We start from the raw sequence: 9,395 nt of genomic DNA on the forward strand, positions 1-9,395 counted from the left end.
ATGAACACCTCCCTTGTGCTCTTGCAATGACAAGGGTGAGCACCTGAGAGGTGCTGGAACTGAGTTCCAGTGAGTTCCAGCTGAAAAAAAACAACCCTGCGCAACACATATGTTTCACAACTCTGCGGCGAGTCGTCTTTGATGAATATTGACAATTTAAACAGCAGCTGTTGACTTAAAGGTCTGGAGAATATTTGGCAAGCAAAAGGGCTTGGAAGAAGAACGTATTTAATGTGGCTTGGATGAGATGCGTTCTTACAGATGCGAATTGCCATGGCGGCAAAAGAAATGTAATTCCACCTAGACTGTTGGTACCAATCAATAACGGGATTGTTTGATTCCTCCTCCTCCTCCTCCTTCTCCTCCTCCTCCTCCTCCTCCTCCTCTTCTTCTTCTTCTTCTTCTTCTCTTGTTCCTTGGAAGCATTACAGTTACCACTAAGAATACTGCTAACCCCGCCTCCCTCTTAGACCCTTCAGTAAATAAATTAACATTTAGAAAATGATTTTGTGCTCACTTTCTTGAAAGCCATCAGCAGGCTGAATCACATAAGCAGGTACTTCTTGCTCAACAAGATACAAAAAAACCCCAAAAAACAGAAGGTCCATTTACGGTTGGCTGCTAATTATAAAACAAATGATCAATTAGCACAGGAGAAAAGTTAACATTATCCTGATGACAAATAGCTCCCTTAAACCTTAGAAGGAAAAATGAATTAAAGTTGTGGCAACTGGGTCTCAATCCAGATCCTCACACCCAGGAGGACTTGCCCCCTTACAGTTAGGATTGGGAACCTTGGGGCCATTATCCCCATGGTTAGGGATGATGAGAGTTTAGACAGGAGGCATTCCCAGCCCTCTCCATTAATAAGCAAGCCCTATTGAGTTCAATGGGGCAGGTTCATGCCACACATTTAAAGCACATCCAATGCCCGTTTAAAACACGCCCTTAGAACCGAGCCACAGTTCCCAGAGCTCCCTGTGGAAGAGGGGTAAATTCTTAAAACATTCCAGAAATTGTAACTCTCAGGAGAACAGGGGCTTCCTAACAGCTCTCAGCAGCCTTAAGAAACCACAGCTCCCAAGATTCTTTGCATCATAGAGCTTTATACGTATGGTGTGAATGTGGCCCCACTGAACATCTCCACCAGGTAGTGTCTCCTGCTGAGCAGATTGTTGACTGTGTTAGCTGAGAGAGAGAGAGAGAGAGAGAGAGAGAGAGAGAGAGAGAGAGAGAGAATCACCTGTTAGGAAGGAGAAAGAATGGGGCTGCCTATAACCAGGTCCAAAACAGATGACCAACATGTCCAGAAAGAGGCCTTTCAGTTTGGGACATGTATTCACAATAGCAAATATATCATTTTCAAGGAGGGTGGTGGATCCACGTCCCAAATCTGTGATCTTTAATGTAAGTCATTCCCTTGCTTTCCTAATTGCAATCCTAGCCTCTCCTGTGCAAGGGATTAATTCCATTTCATAATTTAAGTAGCCTTTCCTGGATACCAGACGGGTATTGATTTCCAGTAATACCCTCAGATCACATTGTCCTCTACTCGTATCACCTCATACAAGGCTAAATGCATTGTTCTGGGACATATAAAATTCCCTGGCCTTGTTCACCACATAACATCATTCGTCTTATCTCCTGTGCTAAGTGCCAGTTGCACCCCTCACACTTCCCAAGAGCCAATGTGGTTACAGTGTAGGACTAGGACCTGGAAGGCCAGAGTTCAGTTCACATTTTGGCCATGAAGCTCCCTGGGGGATTTCGGGCCATTCACTGCCTCTTAGCCAAACCTACCTCATATGATCATCGTCAACTGCTCCGTGCAATGACTGGATTTTGCGTCCAGGCCTCAGGACGCTTCTACATTATTTCACTGGTCCATAGCCTTCTGACCACAGGGACAGTCTGTAAGATCAGTAGGCTGGGTGTGAGAAACCAGGAGCGAGTGGCAACTCAGCTGCCAAAGAACAGTAGTAATTTCAAAAGGAGGACCGTGCAAATGAGATGGAGCTCTAGAGCACAGCATGGGCAGATCCCAGGTGAAAACATTGGCCTCACCAGTTAAGAAGAAGAAGAAGAGTTTGGATTTGATATCCCGCTTTATCACTACCCGAAGGAGTCTCAAAGCGGCTAACATTCTCCTTTCCCTTCCTCCCCTACAACAAACACCCTGTGAGGTGAGTGGGGCTGAGAGACTTCAAAGAAGTGTGACTAGCCCAAGGTCACCCAGCAGCTGCATGTGGAGGAGCAGAGACGCGAAGCCGGTTCACCAGATTACGAGTCCACCACTCTTAACCACTACACCACACTGGCTCTCTTAAAGGGAGATTGGATGGCAGGGCTAGGTAAAGCCTACCAGGGTGTAGGGGCACTGCCACTCGGAGTACACATAGTGGTTGGAATGGGCCCACAATCTTACCCAGTGTATGACCTGTTCATATAGCAAGTCTTGTTGGCTGCGATGCTTCCTCACCAATGCTGGTGTCCCCTTTCAGCAGCACAGAGCCACTTCATCAGAAAAAAGGTGGTTGAGATAACGTCTGCCTAAGTGCCCCAACAGAATCCTTTTAGGGTTCAGTCACACTTAATTCTGAAATTGAACTCTGCATGTTCCAGAGCCATTACTTGACTTTCTCTCCTTTTTCTTCCAGAGCTCGCGAGTTGTGGGGCTCCCCAAAGGCCAGGCGAGCAGCGACATAAATTGACCCACCTCTCATTCGGAGAAAGCCCCGGTGAGTGTGAGCGTTAATACAGAAAGTGGCCAGCCGCCAAAAAACGAAAGTTACCAGATCTGCCGAGAATCCCCAGTGTGACATCATGAAATGGAAGGAATCTGCTGGGCGCCAAAGCGTCTGTTAAAGATCAAAGAAAGGAGCTGGGGGAGAGTTAAGGAAATGGAAACTAGGAGAGAAAATGGGGTGGCTGGTTGGAGGAAAAGGATGTGAGATTTGGCTCAGGAGTGGGGGGGCGGAGAGAAAGGGAATACTCTGGAATAAGGAAATCCCCAGACACTTTCATAGACCTGAATTACATGTGCATTTTCTACTAAGTTCACCGTATCACAAACTCAACCTGACTTTTACAGCAGCCAGATCTGCTACTCTGGTAGAAACAGAGGAAGCTGCCTTGCACTGAGTCAGACCATTGGTCCATCTAACTCAGTATTGTCTACACTGACTAGTAGTGTTTTCCCAGGGTTTCAGGCAGGAAACCTCTCCCAGCCCTGCCTGGAGATGGTGGATGGATTGAGGCCTTCTACATGCCAGGCAGATGACCCAACGCTGAGCTGTGTCCCTTCTCCAAACTCTCCCCTGTCCCAAAACCGGCCCCTTTCCCCTGACTGATTAAGCTTACAAAGAACCACTTTCGCATGAGTTCGAAGTATTTTCTACATAGTTGTTTAACAGCACAATTATTGCCCATACAATATACACGTCTACCCAGAAATGAGCTCAAGGGGACCTACTCCCCATTACCAGGGTTGGGAAACATGTGTCATTATACAAAAGCAGGCATAGCTGCTTACTTCATTTCCAGGAGAGTGCCTTATTTATACATCTGTCCATTTGCAGATCCCTGGACGACCTTGAAATTTCAGCTATTGAATCAACAGGCTGATCATTCCCCTTGATGGCCATTACCATTTTTCTCATTTTGTTCTCAGGTATACTCTTGTGTTTCCAGTGTGTGTGTGTGTGTGTGATTCCTTTAAGGTATAAAAATACATGTTTCAGCACAATGGATTAACCACATACTAGGAATTTTTTTACTGTTTGTGAGCGTGTGGGTGTAGACCCAATCTCCATGCTTATTCTGATGAATATACCTTCCTGCTATCCGGGCACCAGGGGGAATTGCTGCAAGGGAAAAGGCCAATTTGATGGAGATCAGGGCTGGGGAAGGAAGGCTGAAACCTCCCCTCCCAAAATACTGCGAACTTGATAATAACCCCCCTTCCCAGCAGCTGTATTTAATTTTTCTAAACATGGCATCATGAACAAGCACACCATTAGTATCACATTTAATAGGTCCTGAGTGTTTGATTTAAAAGAAAGGCATTACCTGATTTAGGAAAATGCTGAATATCTGGGGTGTGTGTGTGTGTGTGTGTGTGTGTGTGTGTGTGTTTTGTTTTTTTCAGAACTGCTTGCTGTATCTACTTTGGTTTTTTCTCACATGTTCTGCACTTGCTTCCTTGTCGTGTGTTTTCAGCAGTGTTCATTTTGCAACACCAGCAAAATTTCAGCCCTGTTTATGTGTCGAAATAAAGGATCAGCCTTTGCTTACAAGCTTATTTAGAAGACGGTATTGACTCAGGCTGCTTGTTCTCAGTCCGCCATTTACCACCATCTTGACAAATGAAGAAACTGGTTCTTCAAAGATTATTCCAAACATTTTGTCGTAAGCAAGGATTATTCCAAACTTTATGAAGTATTTGCACATAAATCTTAGTGGGTGTGGGGATTCTGTTGTTCTTGCTGTCGTCGCTGATGCTGCTGACTCAGGTCGTTTAAAAGTCATTTCCATGTTTGCTTTTAATAATGCCATTGCGGTGGAGCCTATTGCATCTGTGCGAATGCAAACAGACAGCGTGTCTCTTAGTAGTAATGAGAGATTCACTGGAACACCCTAATTCTTTTAACCTGTGACCATCGTTTTACATTTGTATTGCTAGCTCTTTTTGAATGCATCATTCATTCTGCAGCGCAACAAACTCCAATGGGAGTCACTTGCAACAAATGAATCATGGAATCATAGAGTTGGAAGGGATCCCAGGGGTCATCTAGTGCAACCCCCTGCAATGCAGGAATCTTCGGCCCATTGTAGGCCTTGAACCTACAACCGTGAGATTAAGAGTCTCATCATCTACCAACAGAGCTATCCCAGATTGATGAAGTGCAAGATTGGTTTGGGAAGCAACCTCTTTTTGTTGTTTGGTCATTTAGTCATGTCTGACTCTTCGTGACCCCATGAACCAGAGCACGCCAGGCACTCCTGTCTTCCACTGCCTCCCGCAGTTTGGTCAAACTCATGCTGGTAGCTTCGAGAACACTATCCAACCATCTTGTCCTCTGTCGTCCCCTTCTCCTTGTGCCCTCCATCTTTCCCAACATCAGGGTCTTTTCCAGGGAGTCTTCTCTTCTCATGAGGTGGCCAAAGTATTGGAGCCTCAGCTTCACGATCTGTCCTTCCAGTGAGCACTCAGGGCTGATTTCCTTAAGAATGGATCGGTTTGATCTTCTTGCAGTCCATGGGACTCTCAAGAGTCTCCTCCAGCACCATAATTCAAAAGCATCAATTCTTCAGCAATCAGCCTTCTTTATGGTCCAGCTCTCACTTCCATACATCACTACTGGGAAAACCATAGCTTTAACTATACAGACCTTTGTTGGTAAGGTGATGTCTCTGCTTTTTAAGATGCTGTCTAGGTTTGTCATTGCTTTTCTCCCAAGAAGCAGGCATCTTTTAATTTCGTGACTGCTGTCACCATCTGCAGTGATCATGGAGCCCAAGAAAGTAAAATCTCTCACTGCCTCCATTTCTTCCCCTTCTATTTGTCAGGAGGTGATGGGACCAGTGGCCATGATCTTCGTTTTTTTTATGTTGAGCTTCAGACCATATTTTGCGCTCTCCTCTTTCACCCTCATTAAAAGGTTCTTTAATTCCTCCTCACTTTCTGCCATCAAGGTTGTGTCATCTGCATATCTGAGGTTATTGATATTTCTTCTGGCAATCTTAATTCCGGCTAGGGATTCATCCAGCCCAGCCTTTCACATGATGAATTCTGCATATAAGTTAAATAAGCAGGGAGACAATATACAGCCTTGTTGTACTCCTTTCCCAATTTTGAACCAATCAGTTGTTCCATATCCAGTTCTAACTGAGTATTGGAGAAGATCAGTCTACATCCCAATCCCGAAGAAGGGCAGTGCCAAAGAATGCTCCAACTACCGCACGATTGCACTCATTTCACACGCTAGCAAGGTTATGCTTAAAATTCTACAAGGTAGGCTCAAGCAGTATGTGGACCGAGAACTCCCAGAAGTGCAAGCTGGATTTAGAAGAGGCAGAGGAACCAGAGACCAAATTGCAAACATGCGCTGGATTATGGAGAAAGCTAGAGGATTCCAGAAAGACATCTACTTCTGCTTCATTGACGAAGCAAAAGCCTTTGACTGTGTCGACCACAGCAAACTATGGCAAGTTCTTAAAGAAATAGGAGTGCCTGATCACCTCATCTGTCTCCTGAGAAATCTCTATGTGGGACAAGAAGCAACCTCTTTAGTCATATGTAAAAACTTTAAACACAGCATCAGGGGTTGGCTAATCTCAGGTCCAGGGATCAAATGTGGCTCTCCAAACCTCTCTACCTGGCTCTTTTTCACCACACTCCCTATCCAACCACATCTCTTCCTCCCAGGCCATGCCCCTCACCAGTCCTGCTGGAAGAAAAACATACGAGTCCTGCTGGAGCTGGCTGGTGGTCCATCTAATATCCAGCATACAGATCACTCAGCGGCCAACCAGATGCCCACAGGACGATGTGCGGTGGCACTCAGAGCTGTGTCCTTCAACAATACTTTTTGCATGCCTGGATGCAGGATAGAGAAACCAGTGTACTGTGCAAAGGTAAAATTTGCACTTGTTGCCCTGCACACTTTTGCCCCTGGCCCCGCCTACCTCTGGCATGCGGACCTCGGGAAGGCTGTCCAGAAGGAAACGTGGCCCTTCAGCTTAAAAGGTGTGTTTCTCTGCACTACATCTTCATGGTAGAAGTGTCAAGTTGGAAGGAACCTCGGGGGTCAACCCTCTGCAGTCCCACATCCAATTCGAAACCACACCAGACCCTGCTTAAGCTTTGCAAATGTCCTAGCAGCTTTATTGCTGCGCCACTTGCGTGCAGTCCTTTTTGACAGTGGTTTATAACCAAGCTGCAATAATTGTGAGCCATCCCAAGATCTTTGGGTGAAGAACAGTCTATAAATTTAAGTAATTAATATGCTCACTAATGTTGGTGACTTCTGCCTGCCATTCATACAATTTAGTTTTCCCTTTCCCTCCCCATTGAAACATCAAATCTATTAGACTCCGCTGGGGTCCCCCCCCCCTTTAAAACAGGTTGGAGTTTCACACAGGTTGGTGTGAAAATATGTGGGAGGGAGAGAGATTCTCTCTCAAGTTTTCTTCTCAACAGCCAACCCCAACTGCTTGTTGTTTTTTTATTACTACTACTACTACTACTACTACTACAGTGGTACCTCAGGTTACAGATGCTTCAGGTTACAGACACTTCAGGTTACAGACTCCACTAACTCAGAAATAGTACCTCAGGTTAAGAACTTTGCTTCAGGATGAGTACAGAAATCACGCGGCAGCAGCACGGCAGCAGCGGGAGGCCCCATTAGCTAAAGTGGTACCTCAGGTTAAGGACAGTTTCAAGTTAAGAACAGACCTCCAGAACGAATTAAGTTCTTAGCCCGAGGTACCACTGTAGTAGTAGTAGTAGTAGTAGTAGTAGTACTGTACTACTATTACTATTACTATTTCGGAAGTTTCTACTGTGGAATCTGCCAGAATGAAAACTTTCCAAAGAAATCCTGGTGTGGAAACTTCAGGACAGTCGAAAGGAAGCACCATGCCTCAGAACGTACCGTTAAACTATGGAGTTTGCTGCCTCAAGGTGTGGCAAGGGTGGCTGGGCTGGATGGCTTCAAAGCGGTGGGGAGACATTCACGGATATCAATAGCCACATTAACTATGCAGTACCTCCTGTGCTGGAAGCAGTCTACCCCTGAACACCAGTTGCTGGGAATCTCAGATAGTGGTAGTGTTAGAGATCTTGAAAACGCCAAACAAAACGAACAGAAGCTGAGACCATCAGGAACGCAGTAATTTGAATACAGCTCCTCTGTGGTGCAAATATTTTGTAAAACCCAAGCTGCACCTACGAAATTTCAGGCATAAGATTTCATCGGCAAGAGGTCAGGGCGGGGGTAAGCTCCTTGAACACCTGCGTAACTTCTTTATTGTTGCTGAATAGAGCTTTGTGTGTTGGCTGAGCTGCCTCCCTGACCAACGATGCTATTAATTGGCACTGACGCAGATGTTCACAGCTGCCTACAAGATGTTGGAGGCTGCTCCCATGTCAGCTGCACATGCTATCACCAAGAAAATTACTTTAATTCATTCCTTGGGGTTAGGCTTTTTGTTGCCGCGATGTGACCCGCTAAAACAAAAGGCAGATCTGCCAACAGAAAAGAATAGCCATCAGCCGGGGGGGGGGTCACCAACCTGGCTGGGCACCTGGGCACATTTGCAGGCCAAAGGAACTGTCGTGGTTATTGCACATGCACCACAACTAAGCACCACAACCTATTACATTGGTGGCGGTACAGTGGTACCTCTGGTTACGTACTTAATTCGTTCCGAAGGTCCATTCTTAACCTGAAACTGTTCTTAGCCTGAAGCACCACTTTAGCTAATGGGGCCTCCTGCTGCTGCTGCACTGCCACAGCACGATTTCTCTTCTCATCCTGAAGCAAAGTTCTTAACCTGAGGTATTATTTCTGGGTAAGCAGAGTCTGTAACCTGAAGTGTATGTAACCTGAAGTGTATGTAACCCGAGGTTCCAAACCTAATTTCAGCAGGTGGGAAAGGACCCCAACTGTTCTGTTATAAGCTGAAGTAGCAGGACCATGGCTGCTAGACCTCCTCATAGAGGGGGAAATTTAAAAATAACACAAGAAAATCTTTAATAAAAAATTATCAAGACAAAAGACACATTGCATGATCCAGAAGAAGGGGAAATGTCTTCTGAACATTCTTCCCGACAAAACATTCTCTCTCTCTCTCTCTCTCTCTCACACACACACACACACACACTTTGATTGGTAAGGATGGCTACAAGCAACAGTGGTAGCAGCATTGTACCCTCCTTGACACCCATACTTTCTGCTCTTTCTCCTAACTGGCTTTGTAATGTAATCATACGGCCCAACCTGACCATGTGATGACATATTGGCATTGCAAGGCAATCACACTTGCTCTGTGGTAACCCAAGGGATGATGGCACCCGGGGGCAGAGCAAGTGGCGGGCGGTCCGCCCCGGGTGTCATCAACGAGGGGGGTGACATTCAGCATGCCGCCTGCCCTGGGCTGCTGGAGGAGGCAGGCAGGCAGGCAGGCAGAGAGATGACGGGAAGGAGGCTGGCAAGAAAACAAGTGGAGGGTGGATGGAAGGAGAGAAACAGAAGCTCCCTCAAGTCAGGACCCAAACCCTGTAACCCCCCTCCCCCAAAAGCTCAACCACTTTGGTCAACCCTCTCCCCCCCCAAAAAAAGTTCAACAACTCATGGGTCACAGCCAGTATTTTTATACTGCGAGTAGAT

General features: G+C 46.0%; 1 long non-coding RNA gene across 1 annotated transcript; it reads left to right on the plus strand.

The window, feature by feature from the left end:
• The first annotated feature begins 1,157 nt into the window (after window positions 1-1,157).
• On the plus strand, window positions 1,158-3,702 carry LOC308471695. The gene is made up of 3 exons (XR_013983093.1): window positions 1,158-1,407; window positions 2,658-2,738; window positions 3,579-3,702. It is a non-coding gene; the product is annotated as an uncharacterized lncRNA (long non-coding RNA).
• Window positions 3,703-9,395: the final 5,693 nt, after the last annotated feature.

The sequence above is a fragment of the Podarcis pityusensis genome, assembly GCF_964106645.2.
Source record: "Podarcis pityusensis genome assembly, chromosome: 2".
NCBI lineage: Eukaryota > Metazoa > Chordata > Lepidosauria > Squamata > Lacertidae > Podarcis > Podarcis pityusensis.